This window comes from Sturnus vulgaris, unplaced genomic scaffold (assembly GCF_052056855.1).
Source record: "Sturnus vulgaris isolate bStuVul1 unplaced genomic scaffold, bStuVul1.hap1 Scaffold_192, whole genome shotgun sequence".
NCBI lineage: Eukaryota > Metazoa > Chordata > Aves > Passeriformes > Sturnidae > Sturnus > Sturnus vulgaris.
In genome coordinates, this window is record NW_028276155.1 from 8,277,551 (window position 1) to 8,297,765 (window position 20,215).

At 50.6% G+C, this 20,215-nt stretch overlaps 1 long non-coding RNA gene across 1 annotated transcript; it reads left to right on the top strand.

The window, feature by feature from the left end:
- Positions 1-9,325: 9,325 nt before the first annotated feature.
- LOC148218302 (uncharacterized) lies at positions 9,326-10,340 on the top strand. The gene is made up of 2 exons (XR_015800513.1): positions 9,326-9,944; positions 10,225-10,340. It is a non-coding gene; the product is annotated as an uncharacterized LOC148218302 (long non-coding RNA).
- The last annotated feature ends 9,875 nt before the right edge of the window (positions 10,341-20,215 follow it).

Here is a 20,215-nt window from a genome sequence, read left to right on the forward strand (position 1 = left end):
TCCTTCTTTCCTTTTACTCTTTTAATTGATACTATTTTTCCCTAAGAAAACAATTATAGAAGAGAATAGTAAGAAACAGAGCTATCAAAAAAGAACAATACATCTATACACAAGTATTTCTAGAATTAAGGCTAAAAAGAAATAGACACTTCTTAAATATCCAGGATCAAGTTAGTAAAATTTTAATGATTACAATAACAATTCTACATTGCATATAAAGCAGAATTACCAATCGAGAACATGTTTCAAATACCTCAAGAATTTAAACTTTATTAAGTTATCAAACTGTCTTGACTTGTTGAGTTACACAAGAATTCCAGTTCCTCATTATACCTTTGGGTTAAGATCTTTTTTCCCCACTAATGTGTAAATGCTGCAAACAGGAAATGCCAGCTCTGGAAATTTCTTAAAGTGTGCTGGGAATTTAGAGTAGATTCCACTGCCTCAAAACAGGCATGAAGTGCCACTTCATATCTCTCAATATCTTCACAGTCCCTGGATGGGACTGAAAACCCTCAGGGGGCTGAGCAGACTCGAGGGGAGCTGCACTGCTCTGGAGTGGCTGTCACTGCTCAGCAGGGTCTGGCACTGCCTCAAACCTGGCTCAGTGTTCAGGCACCCAAACAGCTCCCAGGCCTGGAAACTTTCAGCAAACGATTTGACTGGCTCCAAAAATCCTCTGGATTTAGCATCACAAACCTGATGTGTGTTAGACCTGTGGCTTCACTTCTAGTTTTGTGAGCCACTTAAATTTCACTCCTCATTTTAAGAGTCACATCCAGCCAATCTCAGCTGGAGAACACATCTGGAACAACATGAGAACTTTTCTGTGAATTTAGAGCAAGCTAGAAGTACTTTCATACATCTCATTTTCTCTCATAAATCAAAAATAAAAAGTATTTACATTTGCTGGTCTTTTCTGTGAAGAGAGTGCAGGTTTCCTTGAGCAGAGTACACAGATGCATCGAAGCAGTGGCTCTAAAGGAGGAAAAATACCATGTTTTCATAGGAGTGCACAGTATTTTATACTAAGTATAAATATATATATATATTTAATGGACAAATTTTATACCAAGTACCTAAGGAGTAACAATGTAAATGACCTTCACAATTTAACTGCTATATGAAACTGCCCATATGAAAACTGATTATTTTCACCACAAAAACATCTATTTGGTTACATTACTCACTCTTTCTGGAGATCTTCTTTCTCCCATATTTCATCTTCCAGTTTCAAATAGAGTTTATCATTTTTTAACTAATTTCATAGGGAATAAATGCAAAAAGACACTGTTATTGAAAAATACATTAGAAATACACTTTGACTTCTCAAATCCCACATGAAAATGTAATTTTGGGTATCAGCAGACAGAAGTCTATTTAACTGGTATTGCATGCTGAGTCATCTTTTGCATGAAAGGCAGAATAATTAATGAGCAATGACTTACCAGCAACTGAGACACTTACAGGTAAATTCTTCATGCACACACTCATACAGGACAGGTGCACACACCTTCTCAAAACAATCATTTGCTCAAGGCACAAACCAAACTGCAACATTCTGTAATATTTAATTGGATCAATAATATTGTCATACTAAATCAGGAAGCACTTAACTTCATCTATTCAATGCATATTGTACAATACTGGCCTGCAGTTCTTGAATGGTTTTATTCTGTGCTTCAATAATCTCTCTACTTTCTTGGAGTTTTCTTTCTTTCTGGTTTAGTTCTGATTCCATAGTCAGCTTCCACTGCTTGATCTTCTCAGCCTCATTGTAGAGTTTTGAGAACAAGTCATTCCTTGTTTCTGTATTCTATTAAAACAGGTTCCACAATTTAATCTCAAATACTATCTAATTAATACTGTTGTAGATAAAATATTTTATCTCTTAGAAACATCACAAGAGTAATATTTTTCCACAGATGGTGATATAAACTTATATATGATCAGGAAGCAAAGTTTAAATCTTTGTGCATCCACTATGTAGGTATCAAAAGGCATTACAGACCACACAGGAGACACAAATACAACGAAAATCTTTAAATCTTACTCTAATTAAAACTCACAGACTTCACAGGCACTTCAAATAAAGAAAAAACAACAACAACAACAACCAACATTGCAATCACCCTAATTGTTAAGGATTTGTCTCCAGGCATGTTCACTAAATCACAAATATCTCCTCTATGTGATTCAGCTTTAAGCAGGAGACAGGAAACACGATTCCCTTTTGACTACTTCCTTCAGCCCTGAAATATCTACTCAATAATGCTTTAAGCACTGTTTGGGAACAAATTTCAAAGATCCCAAGAAATTAGATATGCAGAGTTTATACTTAGCTGACCTCCTCATCTACTTCAGAGCAAAGCTTGACCTGCTGTGAAATTATATCTGAAACATGAAGAGATTTTGATCAATGTATTTCTAAAAAATACTAACAGTGAAACTGTATTTAACAGTGTTATCAGATATTAAACTCTAAGACTACTCAAAAAAAAATTAGAACTCGACAATATAAAAAAATTTAAAGAATGTGCATGGCCAATATTTAGTCTTACCTGAATCAGTGATTTTGCCATGGTTGGACACATGGAATGGCAATTTAAAATCATCATCCAAGCATTTGTTAAAACCCTGCACAAATTAAAAAATTAGTTCATTGGGGTAGATTTGTAAAAAAGGATTATAAAATCCTGAAAAAAAACCCCAAAAATCCTACAGATGATGTGAAAATAGAATTTTTCATTAATAAATCAGCTGCCTATACAATTTCAAAGCCCAAGGTTTTGATGAAAGCTTTGGAACTTGCTTGCTTCTTATTTCACAGTGGTTTATCAAACTTGGTTTTTTTCAGTTTTCTTTATTATTATTTTTGACTGTGGCCAAAGGGGAAGCTTTCAATGCAGGGAACTCAGCAGCTCCTGCCTGTCTGTGCACTGGTGCATGGTAAAGGACTCAAGAAGCCAAATTACTTTTTTCAAGACCAGTAGCTGATATTTCTTTTTTGCTTTACTTCCAAGGGCAGTTCTAAACCATATCTGATTATGTTTCAGCATGAAAATACCCTCTTACAAGGTTTTTAAGTCACAGAAGTTAATCCTGTAAACAGCATAACTCATCAGTTGTCAGAATACCCTGTTTGAATCCCAACACATTTCATTAGGAGCTTCAACATGAAAAAACAACTTGTTGAATTCCCATAACTCAGAGTGGGGACGGAACATTTTCACTGCACACCTGATCTGGTGAGAGCAAAACATCAACGGCAGTGGGAGCATCTGAGGGGGTCACTGCTCGCTCTGGGTGCTGAATGAGCCACCCCAAACACGGATTTATCATCACTGAGCTACAGCTACAACACACAGCACAGGCTGACAAGAGGAGTCCCTTCAGCTGTGTTATAAGCACATATTACATTATTGGCTTTTTGCAAACATTAAAATGAATGCTGCATGTATGATGTTGGAAAATGTTGCTGTATGAATATAGTTTCTTTTAGTTCTGCTATTAACGACACTTAAAAATAGCAGTGTGATATATATTTTTTTAGACTATAACATGGTAATGTAAAAAGCTTTTGTTCATGCAATTAAATCAGAGAATTGTAAAAAGATAATCAGGAAATTCTTCACACTCTTGGATTATCCTGTCTGGATGAAGACAGGGCTGATGAACACCAGAATTCCAGGGAAGGAATTTACTGATCTCCGTTATCAGGGAGTGCGCTGACAAGGAGGAGCCACAAGAAAAAAAAAACTAAAAAAAAGGTAAAAAAATGTTGATTTACACGTTGGGGGGGTGGGGGTGATTTTGAAGAATGCATGAGAGGTCTATAAATATGCAACAGGTTGATGCATTTAAGGAAGCGTTTTCTGAGTTTGTGTGTGCTCTTGGCGGAATGCCAAGCACCCGGCTGTTGTAACCTTTTGCTTTATTGTCTCTTACAGTCTTCTACTGAACTTTTTCAAATCTACCAGGAAACTGAACCTCGTTTTTCACTTTTTTGACAGAAAATAACAGCAGAAGTCTTTGAAATTCCAACCGAAGATGTTCCCCCGGCACCAGTCTAGGCATGTGCACAGAAATGAGTCCAGGGCAGGAGACAGCCCGAGGGGCGGCCCGGGGTAGGGGGGGCTGCCCTCAGCTGCCCCGCGGCCGAGCGCTCACCTGGGATCTGCCCACAGACCACTGCCCAGCGCTCAGGCGGGGCGGAACGAACAATTTAACCCGCTTTTCCTTCTCCACGGCGCCGCTGGAAGGGCGGCCGGGCGCCATCGCCGGCAGCTCTCGGCCAAGGGCGGGAAGCGGCGGCGGCCCCTCAGCGCCGGGCGGGGGGCGCCGCCTAGCGGAGCTGCTGTGGCGCAGGCGCTGTGCGGCGGGAGCTGCGCCCGCCTCAGGCCCGGCCCGGCCCGGCCGGGGGGAGCGGCGGCCCCGGGGGGCGATGGCGGCGGATCCGCGGGGCGATGGCGGCGGATCCGGGGGGAGATGGCGGCGGATCCGGGGGGCGATGGCGGTGGCCCCGGGGCTTCCTCGTCGTTCGTGGCCACCGAAGAGGTCTCGGGGCTGCCCGAGGGGCCCGGCAGGTTGGGGACGTCGCCGTGGTCGCCGGCCAAGGGGGCACAGAGGGACCTTGGCAGTCGCTGGGAAAGCAGGAGAGGTCTGAGGGGAAAGGGAGTCTGTAGCTGTGGAAAGGGGTTTTAACCCTTTAAGTGCGGCGGAAATAAGATGCACAGCTACATGGTCATTGTTATGAATGGTTTTCTATTTTTCCAATTTATCAAACAACAAAGATTAAATGTAACAACAAATTTTTAATAGTAACAATTATAAATGAATACAATCAAAAGTATTAAAGATTATTGCAAAAATTATTGAAATTGAATACAATCCAAGTAAAGTATTAAAGTTGTATAATTTGGGATAGATAAAATTTGAGAGTAAGTGTTTTAGTATAATTGAGGTTCATATAAAGCATAAGCAAAACCGACCGGGGGTACGGGGAGGGGTCTGCCCTTCCTCTCGTACCAAAGCATCCAGGCTACCAGTCCTACTTTCATACTGTAGGCTACAGAAGTTTCTAGAAAGCTCCTCCTAGTTTCTGTTCCTAAAAACTACATAACTATACTGCACGGCACATGGTCTACTAATGGGTTAGGGGGTCTCTCCTCCTTTTGAGGGTCTTATTTCCGATGAAGGCTCCTCGTCTTCCTCAGTGACCAAGGTGTGACCTGCAGGTAGCGCAGGCGCCCTGTGTGACTGAGCAGATGTTTTCCATAACATGACTCTAATTAAGTCCCATGCTTGGAATCATCCCATTTTTGCCCATTTCAGGGTTGAAGCTGTATTTCTAGATGCTGCTTATCAGACCTACGTCCTTCTACTATTCTTATTTGACTTTCTTCCAACCTTCTTCTTCAACTCCCAACATCTGGAAGATGTCCTTTGCCCTGTCTCACCCATCTCCCCCATCACTCTGTAACAATTGTCTTCTATTGATCTAAATACAATTTTGCTAATATAATTACAATTTAATTAGCACGAATCACAGTTATCACAACACGAATCTTTTATCAATTGTCACACCATCGATGCCCGTTACAGCCATTTCTGGGCATTCATCTCCTGCCATCCCCCACGAGCTCACAGCACCTCATAACACAGATCCGTGCCTAAAACTCCTGCCGTGCCCCGCGCCCCGGCTCTCTGCGGAGCGGGCGGCCAATCGCCAATTGCCGGCTCCTGCAGCCGCTGTCAGGGCCGTGTCTCCTGCAGCCGCTGTCGCTGCACCTGCAGGGCCGCGTCCGGCTCTGCTGGGCTCCCCAGCACGGCCCGCAAGGACAGGGACGCGCTGGAGCAGGTGCCCAGGAGGGACAGCGAGATGCTGCGAGGGCTGGAGCAGCTCTCCTGCAAGGAAAGCCTGAGACAGCTGGGCTTCTTCAGCCTGGAAAAGAGACTGAGGCTTAGGCTTAGGCTTTACTGAACTGTGGCCTTCCAGTACCTGACGTCAACCTAAAAGAAAGCCGGACAAGGTTTTTTTGTACAAGGGCAGGCAGAGACAGCAAAAGGGAGAATGGATCCAAACTGAAAGAGAGAGAGTAGGTTTAGAACAGAAATTCAGAAAAAAAAACCACTTTCCTGGAGCACGTTGCCCAGAGAATCTGTGGATGCCCATCCCTGACAGTGTACGAGGCCAGGCTGAATGAAGCTCCAGACAAGCCGGTCTAGAGCAAGGGGTCCCCAGCCACAGCAGGGGGTTGCAGCGATGTGATCTTTCAGGTCCCTTCCCAGCCAAACCATGCCATGACTCCATGAGTCTGGGATACCTCCCCTCCTCATCCTCTGGCAGCAAAAGAAACCTGGGACCAAGTTCCACATTGCAGAAAATGTCTTTTGGCAGCCTGCAACTATCTCAACAGAGAATGAAGACAGATGACAATACTCACAAGATTTCTCTTTTCTACTTGAAATTTAAATGTTCTTCTCCTGTTCACACTGGCAAAACTGTCAGAAGAGGCAATTCTTCTCCACGAAAAGCTTCATCTCACCCAAAGAAGAAAGCCACAAGCCAGCAATCTTCTTTATGCCTACATTTTTTTATTTGGTTATTTCTCTAATACGAATTAGCTTCGTTTTTTATTTCTTTGTTTGTTTCTTTCGTTCCGCGGGGCGCGCGGCCGCTCCTCCGTTGGGCTCGCGGAGGAAGAACGGCCGCGCGCCCCGGCGGCTCCGCAGCAGCGGCAGCAGCAGCAGCAGCAGCGCTTCTCTCGATCGGTTTTCCGCTCGAATTCCGACTCGCTCTCCGTCCCCTTCTCCCTTTCACACTCCCTCTACTCCCGTTCCGTCCGTGTTCCGCCTCTCCCAGCCCGGCTCATGCCGCGCTGCGCAAGGCGCCTTTTGAAGAGCCTCTGCAGGAGCTCCTCACTCTGCTGGTGGTGGTGCTGGAGCATCATCGCCTTTTGGCTCCGCCTGCCGCGGTTCCTGGCCCGGCCCCGGCCCCGAACGAGGCCCCTCCCGCGGTTCCGCCCGGAGCCGCCCCGCAGCCGCCCGGCTCCCGCCCCGTCGCCGGCAGCTTCCCCGGTGCGAGCCCCGCCGCCCGTCAGCTCGGCCGCCGGCCCCGAGCCGCCGGAGCCCGGGTCGGCTGGGCAAGCAGCAGCGCCTGGGGCGAGTGGGTGCCCCGGGCAGAATGCCGAGAGCGCGGTGCCGTCCGCACGGGCGGAGAAGCCTCCCCTGGAGCAGCTCTACCGGGAGGGCCCGCTGCTGGGGAGGGGCGGCTGCGGCAGCGTTTACGCCGGGACCCGGCTCGCCGACGGCGCTCCGGTAAGAGACGGGGCCGGCTCGGAGCGGGGAGGGGGGGATCGGCGGGCGGCGAGCTCAGCCCGCCGCTTGTCTTGGCTTGCAGGTGGCCATCAAGCGAGTGGGCCGGGATCGCATCTGGGAGTGGGCGCGGCTGGTGAGTGAGCGGGGCCAGCGGGAGCAGCCGGCGGGGCGTGCCGGGCGGGGCTGAGGCCAGGCCCGGCAGGGTGGGAGCCGGGACGCTGCGAGGGGAGCGAGCGTGGAGTGAGCGGGGGCCGCGCAGCGTCCCGGGCCGGGCAATGTGAGCTGCGGTGGCGCCGGGCAGGGGGTGCCGAAGGCGCGGCGCAGCATCGGCCCCGCTGACGGCATCGCGGTCCCCCCGCAGCACAAGGGCGCCCTGGTGCCACTGGAGCTGGTGCTGCTGTGGATGGTGTCGTGCCCTGGCTTCCGCGGCGTCGTGCGGCTCCTGGACTGGTTTGAGCTGCGCGACGGCTTCGCGCTGGTCATGGAGCGTCCGGAGCGCTGTCGGGACCTGTGGCACTTGCTGGACGCGGGGGGGTTCCTGCCAGAGCCCGTGGCGCGGGGGCTGTTCCGCCAGGTGCTGCAGGCCGTGCGGCACTGCACCAGCCGCGGCGTCCTGCACCGCGACATCAAGGCCGAGAACATCCTCGTTGACCTGACCACGGGCGAGGCGAAGCTCATTGACTTTGGCTGCGGAACCTTCCTCCAGGACACGTTCTACACCCACATGGCAGGTGAGCCCAAAGCCAGGGCCCAGCTGGGCAGTGGAGGTTCTCCCCTTTGCTGGCACAGGGGAAGACGGAGGAGGGAGGGGGAATCCTTCTTCAGCCGGCTGCAGCCAAGTTGTTTTTTGGCGGGGGCAGGGGCTGGCTGTTGTGGAGCTGGCTGGGAGGGAGGGAGCAGCATCGGCCTGATGAGCTGTGCCCATGTCCCATAGGAACTCCTCAGTACAACCCGCCAGAGTGGATCCTCTTCGGCTGCTACCATGGCCAGCCAGCCACCATCTGGTCCCTGGGCATCCTGCTCTATGACCTGGTCTGCGGGCACCTTCCTTTCAAAACCCCTGAGGACATCATCCGGGGCCAGTTCTTCTTGCCACCCCGGGTGTCTCAAGGTGGGGATATGTTTTCAAGGCATGGGAGCAAGAATGGGCTTGGGAGATGGCAGCTGGCACATAAGCGTCCTGCTCTTGCAGCTAGGGAGGAGGTTGATCTCCTGGACTTAGCTGGAGGAGGTGGCATGTGTGCTGCTCTGCTCCAAAAGGGAGGATGGATGGGAAGCTTAGGGTGCAGCTCCGAGCACTCCTAGTGTGGGGTGGGCACTGTGGAATGTGGGAGAGCATGGACAGGAGGTGACCAGTGGTTTTTGGTTTCTCTCTGCAGAGTGCCAGCACCTGATCAGGTGGTGTTTATCCATGGACCCTGCAGACAGGCCATGCCTAGAAGAGCTCTTTGAGCATTCCTGGCTGCAGAACCCCCAGGTGGCCCAGGAGACAGCAGAGATCCATCCCTCTGCACAGTAGGATCCAGGAGCCCAGCAAGTTCCAGCTGCTCGTGTCTCATGGCGCTCAAAGCAAACCCCAGAGCGTTTCCCTGTGGCCGTGGCACGGAGCAGAGAGCGCGGCCGAGGAGACACTTCCATGGGTCCCCGGCGAGTTGTGGAGGGAGCAGCTCAGGGCTCCCCGTCCTATTGGAGAAGTGGTGGCACAGTGCAGTGAAGTTGCCACAGACTGGACAAGGGGAAACATCCCCCTGCAGCTCAATGGCATCGTGATGTCCCCGCAAGCCGAGGCACAGCTGGCGTGTTCTTCTGGAGCACGACGCGGAGCCGGAGAACGCCATCCTCGAGCTGGCCGCTGGCGGGGCAAAGCCCACGGGCTTTGGTTGTGGCCCCTTCCTGGAGGACAGGACAGGCTCTGTGCCCCGACGAAATCAAGATGAGTCCCCAGCCGGTGCAGGGGCGGGGGGATGCTCGTGCTCCCAGGCATGCCAGGGCTCGGCCTGGCCACGCGCCGGAGGTTCCCTGCTCGGCGGCAATGGGGAATATGCATCTTTGCGCCGCCCGCCCAGCTGCTTTTTGGTGGGACAGGTGATGGATGTTGTGGAAGGGGAGCCGGATCCTGGCCTCGCCTACAGCTTCTGCCAGCCAGCCTGGTGTGGGCTGGGGTGGGGGCAGCCTGCCTGACAAAAGCATCCATCCAGGAGGATGGGGGACAGCAGAGGGGGGTGGGTCCCAAAGCCATGCCCCGGCTGGTTTGCTTTTCAGGCCCTTGAGGAAGGGGTGGACCTACAGGCAGGAAAGGTGGGGTTTTTCCCCACCTGGGGAGAGGTTTAATTCTTGCATGGAGTGGTCAGACCCTCCCCAGGGCCATCAAACATTGATAACCTTTGGTGGTTTTTCTTCTTTCTAGGTCTCATTTTGAATTGACTTTCATGCAATTGTTCTTTGTTTTTTCCAGGAAGATTGCACCTTGTGCCCAGACCGGGTGGGGAAGCGCCGGCACTGGACGCACTCCACAGAGGTGCCAACACTACCCGGGGCAGCCACGGTGTGCAGGGACATCCCCTTCAAGAAGGACGAGGACCTTGTGTGGGATCAGCTCCTCTCCTGGCAGCAGCTCTGCAGAGGTGGGTACCCAGCTCCACAGCACAGGTGGCACAGGGGCAGATGGGAGTGGGCACACGAGAATCTCGCTCTTGCAACTGCTGAGGAGGTTGCTGTGCCCTGCTTAAGCAGAAGAGGTGGAGCGTGGCCTGCCCTGCTGCTCTCCTCTAAAAATGAGAGAATGGGTTGGGAGGTTTGGACTCTGGGCACAGCCAGCAGCCTGGCCCACGCACAGGCCCTGGTGGGACAGGGGGGACAGGAGCCTTCTGTGACTGACCGTGGCTTTCTGGCTTCTCTCCCCAGGCTCCCAGCACCTCATGCCATGGAAACGGCACTGCTGGGCCTGCCCATCTGGGAGGGCTGGAGGGCGGCAGGTGTTCATTTGCTGCCAAAAATAAATCTTTTTCTTGTTACCATCATCGGCGTGTTTCTTTCATCCTTTTCCAAGCTTTTGGCCTCCCTTCTTCCACGGAAATCGTTTTCTGTCCTTCCTCTTGGTGGGATTTGGGTTGGGGGGTTAAGCAACGTGAAAAATTCAACAGCAGCTCCTGTTGCCAACTGCAGCAGCCCCTTCAAGAACCCTGAGCTTCCAGCAAGGTCTGAGTGTGCCTTGCAAAAGGGAGTGGTTTGCAGGGCTGGAGCTGTCACCCCTCGGCAAAAGCTGGGAGGAAATCACAAGTGGCAAAATGCCATTTTGCCTCAAACACTGCCCAAATTCTTCATCCTTCCCCCTTCCATGCAATTGATCAAACTACCCAGGGAAAACAGCTCAATGTCCTCCAAGAGCCCATTTTGACACGGAAGTTGACAAGTTCAATGTTGGTCATATGCCTTTTTCTGGGCACCAGATGTTACCTCTCCATCACCATGCAGGCATCCTGCCTTGCTCCTGCTCCCAGAAACAGCAGCCCCACCCCTCCCTATGGCCTGGTGCCCTGCCCTCTTTGCCAGCCCTCCCCACACCCTCTCACTGTTCCCTGAACTGCCCAGGAAGGAAAAGCCACTTGGCATGTGTCATGATCCGCTATTAATGCAGAGCGGGGGTCGTGATGGTTCTTTTGATCTCAAAGGTGCAAACAGGCAAAATGCAGGGGACAAAATCAGTTTATTCAACAACAGAAAATCAGTTTAGTCAACAACAGCAATGCATTTCATCAAATGCCAACCATTCAGTTACGGTAAAGGGGAGAGGTACAGGATAAGGAAAGGGGAAGGAAAGGAAGGGATGGGAGAATAGCTACCAACAGACGAGACGGGCGTCCTCGCGGGTCATCCGATAGACGAGTCCTCGTCCGTGGGGAGATCTCAGGGGTCTTCATCAGTGGAGAGATCTCAAAGGGTTCTTTCCAGAGGGTCGCTCTTTTATAGTCCTTCTCCAAAGCGAGTGGCCTCTGGCCAAAAGGTGGGAATATTTATGGACCATTGTGTGGTGCTGCAGGAGACAGGTACGGACAAGCAGTCCTCAGTTGATGCAACACAGTCTCTGGTTGGTGCCACGACAGCACGGTCCAGTGAACACAATACACCAGCACACAGTCACGAGCATCCACCTGGCCCCGCCAGTAAACCATTGTTCGGAGTCAGTCTGGGTGGGGTCCTCAAGGTCTCCTTGCGACGGTCGGGAGGCAAAGTCGAGGGGAACTTCGGACCGACCCTTACAAAGGGTCATTAAAATCCTTGTGCTGTGTCTGTGCTGCTGAGCTGGGCCAGGCTCCTGGCAAAGGCAGCGCTGTAGAGAGAGAGCCAATATTTCCAAAATATTATTTGGAGCTGCTTGGCAGCACCAAATGCACCACGGGGCTCATTGGGATCAAGCAAGTCCTGACAAACCATGGCTCTGCCTTGATTTCCCTCTGGTCTGGTGCAGTTCATTAGGAAGGTTTTCAACTCCAGATATGGGGAAATATTTCAAAGAGCTTCTTAGAAATATCCATTCCTATTTTCAGGGGTGTATTTTATTACTGTTCTCTTTAGAGCAGAGGTGATTGCAGCATTCTGTGATTGATGTTGATCCAGGGTCTCTCCTTAGGCGGTCTGGCAAAGAGGGGTTTCTTCTTTTTCTTTTTCTTTTTTTTTTTTTTTTTGAAGCAATCTAAGACTCCTAATGTTCCCCACTGCAAACAGACACACTCCTCAGGTGTGTGCCAGCCCAAGGTAACACCAAAACCACTGCAGAGCTGCCCTGGGCCAGCTGTGAGGGTGGATCATCATCCCAACCTGCCCTGGGCCAGTGCCAGGGGCTGTGGCCATGGACACTGCACCGACCCCACTGCTGGGTTTGGGTGCCACGAAAACTGGGAGAAGTTCAAGTTTCCTTGGGAGCACTGGGGAGCACTGGGACATACTGGAGAACACTGGGAATTGTGTGGTAGACAATGGGACATACTCAGAGTGATACTGGGGAGGACTGGGACATACTGGGGAACACTGGGAATGCTGAGAGGGAATCTGGGTGGGCTGGGATGGAATGTGGGGATACACAGAGACACACTGGGATATACTGGGGAACACTGGGACAAGATGGGAAGTACTGAGGGGGAATCTGGATGGACTGGGATGGACTCTGAGCTGCACTTAAAAATACAGGGACATCCTGGTATTGACAGAGCTTGATTGGAGCTGGGACTACAACGCCTCTCATGCCCCACGCCCCACAGAACCCCGGTGTCCTGACACCACATGTCCCTTAAGTGTCCCCCAGACCCTCCAGGATTCCGAATTGCCTCCTCAGCACCCATTTGGGACCCCATAAAAGTGTCCCCAGATCCCCTGAATGCTCCCAACCCCACAGATACCCGTTACAGTCACTTCTGGGAATTCATCTCCTGTCATCCCCCATGGCCTCAGAGTCCCTCATAACACAGTTCCGTACCTAAAATTCCTGCTCATCCCTGTGCCCTAAAGAGCCCGGTGAGAGCTCCCCAAGCTCCCCCCAAGTGCTCCCAAACCGTTCACGTTCCCTCCTGAGGATCTCAAGTCGCTGCTCGGACACAAAAGTGTCCCCCAGGTGCCCTCCCGGACCCCCAAACGCCTCAGCTGAGCCACTTCCGTGACTACAGCTCCCATCATGCTCCGTGGTTCCCATAGAGTGCTATTGCAGCCATGACTTCATCTCCCATCATGCACCGCGCACAACAGAGAGACATTGTAGCTGCACCTACAACTCCCATGATGCTCTGCGTCCCCATTGAACCACATTATACCTGTGCCTACAACTCCCATCACCCCCCGCGCCCCAGAGAGCCCCGTTAGAGCCCCCCAAGTGCCCGCCCGGACCCCGAATGGCCCCAGATTCTCCTCCTTGACCCTCAAGTGCCCCCCTGGACCCCCAAGAGCTCCCCCGGACTCTGAAGTTTCTCTCAGAATCCTTAAGTGACCACTCGGCTCCCTGAAGTGTCTCAAGTTCTCTCTAAATTCCCTCCCCAGACCCAAAATTTCCTGAAATGTACCCCAGAAATGTCTTCATGGATCCCAAAGAGGCCCCGCTTTATCCTGTCTGTGAAAATTATTAAAAAGATGAGAAAGGGATTAAAATAGAAGTAATTATCATAAACAGGGAGAAATTAATGGCCGATAGTGGTCAATTAATTCATGAAGGGAATCGTGTTACTTAGAACCAATGACCATTAATTTTTCTGGTTGCTAAAAATGTATTGATTTTTTCATATAAATATAAAAATCACGTATAAAAAAGAATAATAGCATTATAAAAATAAAAGCATCATTATATTTTATTATTTAATTAAATTACAATATTAATAATAAATTTATAGGGGTTTTTTATGTTTTAGGATGTCAATCCCAGATAGGCAATGTCAGACATGGTGAGGCTGGGGGTGAGGAGCAGGTTGTCCAAATAGCATTGGCCTGCAAGGGGCTCATTCTTCTGCATGGCCAGACCTCCTAAGGAGACATTCAGCATCAAGATCACTTAAGGAATGCTTCAGTCAGCCCTTCTCTCAACTGAAAAATAAAAATCATATGCCCTTGATTAAAACCTAAATTCCTTCTCGTCTTACTTGGAAGGAAAGCTGAGTCTCCTGCTGTTCACAAACAGAGAAGGGCTGGAGGGAGATGTGATGCTCAGAGGCTGTTTGGGGTAGAGTGACCATGAAATAATGCAGTTTTTTAATATTCTATGAACAAAGGTGGAGAATCAAAAATGGAAAACAAAACTTCTACACTGGACCTACAGAGAGCAGACTTTGGCCTATTCAGAATGCAGATTTGGGGATAATTGACGTGATTTTTTTACAAGAAACAGCTCTTAAAAGATTCCACGAAGAATGGAGACACTTCAAGAAAAGAATCTTGAAGGAGCAGAGGCAGTCTGTCTCTTACTTTACTCACAGAGGAAAGTGAGCTAGCGAGGAAAATAACTGGCCTGGCTAGGCAGGAAGCTTTTACCAGGAACTCAGGGAGAAAATAAGGTGCATTACCTTTGGACAGAGGGGCAGGCAACTCAGGAAATGTTTAAAGAAGTTGTTAGGTCATGCAGAAAGAAAATCAGACATGAAAGCTGAAATTAGGAGTTAACTTGGCTGCTTCTGTGAAGGATAACAAAAATGATTTTATAAACTCATTAATGGCAAAAGGAGGGACAAGGAAAATCTCCATTCCTTATGGGGGGAGATATGGTTACCAAAGATGAGGAAAAGGCTGAAGTATTCAACCTTAGTTGCCTCAGTTTTCAACAATAAGACAGGATGTCCTCAGTACCAGTGTTCTCCTGAGCTGGTGGATGGGGACAGGGAGCAGAACAGACCCCCTGTAATCCAGGAGGAAGCAGCTGGGGACCTGCTGAGCCACTCAGATGCTCACAGGTGTCTCTGGGAACAGATGGGATCCATCCTAGGGGGATGAGGGAGCTGCTGGATGAGCTGCCCAAGCTGCTCTCCATCATTTCTCATCAGTGCTGGCTCAGCAGGGAGGTGCCAGAGGACTGGAGGTGCCAATGTGAGCCCATCCCCAAGAAGGGCTGGAAGGAGGATGTGGGGAACTGCAGGCCTGTCAGCCTGACCTGGGTGCCTGGTGAGGTGATGGAACAGATCACCTTGAGTGCCATCACAGGGCACCTACAGGATGGCTGAGGGATCAGAGCCAGCCAGCGTGGATTTCAATATCTGCATTGATGATCTGGATGAGGGCATTGAGTGCAGCATCAGCAAATGTGCAGATGGCACCAAGCTGGGTGTGAGTGTGGATGTGCTGGAGGGTAGGAGGGCTCTGCAGAGGGACCTGGACAGGCTGGATCCAGGGCCCAAATCCAACAAGGTGAGGTTTAACAAGATCAAGTGTTGGGTCCTGCACTTTGGCCACAACAACCCCTGCAGTGCTATAGGCTGGGGACAGAGTGGCTGGAAAATAGCCAGGCAGAAAGGGACCTGGGAATATGGAAGGGGGCTTACAGCTGGTCTGTGAGCCAGAGAGAGTTAATAGCTAATGTTTACTTCTGAAAGGAATTTTAAGAAAACCTGTAGTATGGAGACTGAGAAGAGAGGAAGGGGAGGGATATAAGCAAGAAGAAACCTGCATCTGAAAAAGTATTATTAGAAAAGTTTTCTGAAAAAACAGAGGCGGAGATGGTTTTACACCAATGAAGGTTATGTTGATTTATTGTAACCAATGAATAAAATGTAAAGTTTTTAGAGGGTACAACAGCTAGCTGTTGTAATTAACAGATATTTGCCTTCTGAAATGTAGTGAGTCCTTTTGTATGTCGTGTCCGCTCCAAGAGTGACATGGGGGCACTGATGGACAGCAGGCTGCACATGAGCCAGCAGTGTGCCCAGGTGGCCAAGAAGGCCAATGACTCCTGGCCTGGATCAGGAATGGTGTGGCCAGCAGGAGCAGGGCAGTGATTCTTCCCCTGTGCTCAGCACTGGTTGCACAGCACCTCGAGTGCTGTGTCCAGTTCTGGGTCCCCAATTTAGGAAGGACATGGAGGGGCTGGAGCATGTCCAGAGAAGGGCAACAAGGCTGGTGAGGGGTCTGGAACACAAGTCCTGTGAGGAGTGGCTGAGGGAGCTGGGGATGTTTATCCTGAAGAAGAGGAGGCTCAGGGGAGACCTCATCACTCTACAACTCCCTGAATGGTGGTTGTAGTCAGGTTGGGGTTGGTCTCCTTCTCAAGGCAGCAACCGGCAGAATGAGAGGACACAGTCTTAAACTGCATCAGGGGAAATATAGGTTGGATATTAGGAAAAAGCTTTTTACAGAAAGGTTGATAAAGTACTGGAATGATCTACCTGGGGAGTTGGTGGAGACACCATCCCTGGATGTGTTTAAAAAAGCCTGGATATGGCACTCAGTGCCATGGTCTGGTTGAAGTGTTAGGGCATGAGATGGACTAGATGATCTTGAAGGTCTCTTCAGACCTAGGGATTCTGTGATTCTGTGAATCCTCTGAGTCTTTCAGCTGAATTCTCCGTCCTTGTCCTTTCCCTGGATCTCTGTTGCAAATGGAAGCTGCTGGTGCCATTCTCACCTTCAATCCCTCTTTTGAATGCAGACAGATGTTCCCAGGTGTGTTAAGCTGGTGTTGCTCAGCATTTATGCAAAGGTCTTGTATCCTAATGGAACCAAGGAGACCCTTGTGACACTGTGGAACCTCATGGAACCAAAAAGCCTTTGAGACATTGGAGCAGGAAGGTACCAAGGAGACCATTGAGATCCTGTGGATCCAAGGAGACCGTGATGACACTGTGGAAACTGATTGAACCATGGGCATTGTGACACAGCAGGGCCTCATGGAACCAAGGAGTGAATTGTGACTCTACCAAACCTCATGGAACCAAGGGGCCTTTGTGACACTGAAGAACTTCACAGAACCAAGAGTCTGTTGTGACACAGGGTGCTCATGAAATCATGGCGAGCATTTTGAAACATCAAGACCTGCTAGAACCAAAGGGTCTTGTGGAGCCAAGGGGACCACAGTGACACCGTGGGGCTCCATGGAACCAAGGGGCCATGGTGACACTGTGGAGCCTCAGTGACAAAAGTTTTATTGTGACACTGCAGGACTGTATGGACTCATGGAGATCATTGTGACACTACACGGTGTCATGGAAACAAGGGGCCTCTGTGACACTGTGGGGCCTCGTGGGACAAAGAGGCAGTTGTGGTACCATAGACATTTGGGCAACTGTGTCACCATGGAACTGAGGAGACCATGGTGACACTACAAGACCCCATGGAGCTCAGGATTCATGTAACAGTGCAGGACACATGGAACCGAGGGGACCTTGTGACACTGTGGGGCCTCATGGAATTCTAGAGACCTTTGTGACACTGCAGGGCTTCATGGAATGAAGGGGCTGTTGTGACACTGTGTGCCCTCATGGAACTAAGGACAGAATTGGGACAGTAAGGAACATAATGGAGTTGCTGCAAATGATACAAATTTAAATTTTTTAATGGAACTTCAGTCAGGATTTTGTTCGCATTTGCCCAGGAGGAGGGGAATTGAAGTTTCTCTTCAAAAGACTCCGTTCACCAAGGTTGGGTGAGGCCTGATGAGTTTAACATCTACAGATTGGGAGTAGCTGAAGATACAGAGGAGGTAAATGAACATTAATGAACATCACCCCCAGTGTGGTTGGAGACACCTGGTCTGGGAAAAGATTGGTAAGAGAATCAAATGAGGGCCTAATTCACTCCAAGGGCAAAGGGATCAATAAGCAACAGGAGATTGAATACTAAGAATTGTGTAAATTAAGATCAATGAATATGAATTTCTTTGGGTTTTGTCTGTATAAATATGTGAAAACCCTAGTAAAGAACCATGTATGACGGAGTGATTTTCACTGCCCAAGCCAGGCATGTGTGGATGGAATGATTTCTATTGCACATGCTGGGCACAAAAACATCCTGGCCAGAAGAAAGTAATGCCTAAATTCCGTAACACTGAGAAGATGTTGTTGAGGAGTTCCTGTTTTCCATGCAGTTTCAGTGTCAGTCCCACTGAGGTCCATCATCAACACAGGCTCCTCCTGGAGTCTTGGAGGAGAAAATTGGAGGCCATGATTGCACAAAGCTCTCAGAGACTCCAAGGCAAAAGGAAAAGCCAAAGTCCTCTGAAAAACCTGCAGTCCCTGGGAGCATGAAGGAGCCCCCAGGGCCATTCCTGACCAAGGCTCCCCAGGGACTCGTCCCAGCACATCCCTGAGGCCACTGGGATGTGGGGGGATGCTGAGGGCAGGACAAGGAGTGACAGCGGCCAGCCTTGCTGGGGCTGTGCCAGGAGGCCCCAGTGGCTCAGGACAAGGTGTTGCCTCCCAGCCCTTGGTGGCACAGACCCTGCTGTGCCCCAGGGCACAAAGACTTGGCTTCTCCTGGGCACTTCCAGCCCTGCCAGAGTCCTTGGCCATGTCCAGCACAGCTTGTCCTGCGCTGTCCCACAGCTGCTTCTGTGTCCCTGCAGGCTGCACACTCCCATCTCGCTGCCCCTGCCTCTGCCCTGTCTTTGCCAGCCCTGCCCTGATCTCTGCCCACCCTCACCCTCTGTGCCTTGGGACACACACATGCACTGAGCTCATCCTCCTCCTCCTGGCTGCTTCTCCTGCCACAGCACTGCCCTGGGAGGGTTCATTCCTCACTGGAGCTGCTGTGTTTGTATTGGTGCATTTTATAGCTCTGCTGCTGCCTCTCTGCCAATTCTGCCTTCAAAGATCTCTCCAAGGAAAAGATTCACTGAATGGTGGAATAACAGAGGTGGGAAGAGCCCCCTGATCCCCCTTGGTGTGGGTGTGGCTGGGATGGAGTTCCCTTTGCCCAGAGCAGCTCCTGTCCTGCTGTGCTTGGCTCTCGTGGCTGGAGTGGGTTTGGTCCCAGCCCGAGGCTTTGGCTGCTCCTGATCAGGGCTGGCCCCACATGAGGCATCTCTGTAAACCCCAACCAATGTCCTGGGGGTGGGCAAATGTTCCTGGGGACATAGGGATGGGACAGCTGGGCTGGACTGACACACGGGATCTTCCATTCCATGGGATGTCCTGATCAACAGGGAATTGAGGGGGACAAGAGGGTCTCTGGATTTTCTGTATTAATACATTTGTCTTCCAAAGCAAACACTACGTGTGCTGAATTCTTGTCTCTCCATGATCTTCCTTGCTTCTGCATATGGCCTTTGCTTTTTTAGTCCCCTTAACAGTAATCTCTCTTTATGGTGACCCCTAATCTTTTCATCATATTTTCTCTTGTTTTCTGATTAATGAGGAAAAGTGACAGAGACACTTGGCTGTCACTTGATCCCCAGAGGGGTTTAATCACAGTCACCTTGCCCAACTCTGCTCTTAGGGGCACACCCAGCAATGTCAGGGCTCTGTCAGGTGCCCAGCCCTGAGCTGGGCTCATGCCCTGCTCACAGCCCCAGGGGTGTCCAGGGACACGAGTCCTTCCCTGGCACACACACACACACAGTTCACTGCAGCACGGGCAGGGGCTCCCTGGGCTCTGCTGCCACTGCCAGAGCCTGGCAGGGACCTCAGCCCTGTGGGTGTCACCCTGCCCTGCCCCTGTCTGAGGTGCCCCACGGCTGGAGGGATGGACACGGGGAGCTCTGGGCACAGGAGCTCATCCCAGCCCTGCATCCAGGGGCTCCCAGGTGATGTTACTCTCTGGGAACTCCAGGAACAGCTGCAGGTGTTTTTTCACTGGTTTATGTCCCCTCACACACACACAGGATGTTCAGGGCTGTGGAATGTCCCTGCACTGCAAACACAGACTCCTGACCCTGTCACTTGATGTCCCTCCACGCAGAGAACAACCTCTGTGCCCTGGGGTGAGAGGCCACTGCTGGGAGTGGTGCTGGCTTTGCAAGGGCACTGCTGGGACAGCCCCACCCTGAACACTGCCACACTTCTGCTGGTCACTGCTGTTCTCCTTTCCAGGGCGCTGTGTTGGGAACACCCTTGAGAGCAAACTGGGAAGGAGATTGAAGCTTTCAGACCCTGCACTGGGGAGATGCCCTTGCATGATGGAAATGCAGTTGCAGAGCCCAGCTCTGTCCCACCAGTGCCCATGGCCTGTCCCTCCCTGCAGTCCCTGGACAGTAACACAGCAGGACAGGGACTGAGATGAGAGAGCCCTGAGGCCTTAAACCAACACAGGGGCTCTGAAGGGCACTGTGGAAGTGAAGGAAGGGGAGGTTATGGAGCAGAAGTCCTGGGGCTGCCTGGCAGTGAGGAGCACAGGGGTTTCCTTTTCTCTCCAGCTCTGCCCAGAGGCACCGACCCTGCAGCCCCAGAGAAGTCAGGAGGAAAAATGTCAGGAGAACAGGGCAATACAGAGTTCTTTA